Source organism: Tigriopus californicus, chromosome 6, assembly GCF_007210705.1.
Source record: "Tigriopus californicus strain San Diego chromosome 6, Tcal_SD_v2.1, whole genome shotgun sequence".
NCBI lineage: Eukaryota > Metazoa > Arthropoda > Copepoda > Harpacticoida > Harpacticidae > Tigriopus > Tigriopus californicus.
In genome coordinates, this window is record NC_081445.1 from 9,553,252 (window position 1) to 9,554,597 (window position 1,346).

Here is a 1,346-nt window from a genome sequence, read left to right on the forward strand (position 1 = left end):
TGGAGGCGTACAGTAATTCTAAGTAAAAGTCTTGTTTCTTCATTTGGTATTCCATTGGAATTGGCAATAAATTGTTTGTATTATTGCGTTCAGTTGAAGAAAAACAAAGTTAATTGGTGATTAACACCGATACATACTAGTTATAGCGTTGGCCACTGTAATGGCGAACAATTATCATTAATAATAATAACATTTATTGCGACTCTTGGTCATGTCAGATAGTAAAATGTGTCAAACTGGATGCATAAATATCATATACCAAAATCGATGCAAGAATAAAAGAATGCAGTGGTCAAAAGTGATAAAAAAAGTGATATCACAGCAAAGATGACTACAGTTGGCTCAGTGTACATGAAAAAAGTGAAGGGGTGGGTTTCACAGACTGTACATTAACAGTTTGGTAGAGGTACGGGGGGATAATATTCGTTCTTGCAGTACACGGTAGAGTGGGTGGGTCAGATTGAACAGATCCGCTATTGATGGTATTGGGCTGAGAGCCGGACAAAGGTGGGTGACCGCCAATACTCCGAAGCGATGTCGGGTTCCCAATACTGGTGGACATTCAACTGGCCAGCCATTGGTGAGGGGCTCAGTTTCGCATAGAAAATGCGTCAATGCATTGTCAGCAAATTGGGGTACGCACAGTTATCTCTTGAGGAGCTTGGTGAAGGTGGCATCGGCGGATTTGAGGGCGGATTGGGCGAAGTTTGGGAGCCACAGGTGAAGGCCGTAGAGGAAAATTGGGGTAATGTAGATCCGGAAGAGTTGAAGGACTTTTGGGAGGGGAAGCTTCTTGGTTGAAAGTTTGTTGCGTATCCAATCCTGGTCCTGGCCTTAGTTATTGTGGATTTGAGGTGATTGGTGAATGAGAGTTGGGTGGAGAAGGTGAAACCGACATAGTTAAAATGCTTGAAGATCTCAACTGGACTATTGTTCATATGGAAGGAGGTGGGAGGCGGACGGCCTTTATGGAAAGCCATGGCCTTCTTCTTGATTGTATTGACTTGTGGGTACACATTTTTGAAGCAAATCATGAACAATTTGCATGTGGTGGGCAAAATTTGTCGCTTATGGTAAAAATTGATGATATTGCCTTAGTCTTCCTCTCTCGTAAAGTACATCCTTCTGTTCATAACTGTAGGCATATCAAACAGATCACAACACTTCGTGGAGTAAATCATCATCATCTACCCCACTTTGAAACTGTACACAGTAAGTGAAACTTGAATTGTCCGTAGTAAGGCATAATCGGTGCCATTTTCTTCTTTGTGTTATTGATTACCAGGGATGCCATCCATAAATCATTACTGAGACAAAGTTTGAACTTATTTTTACTTATTCATTGT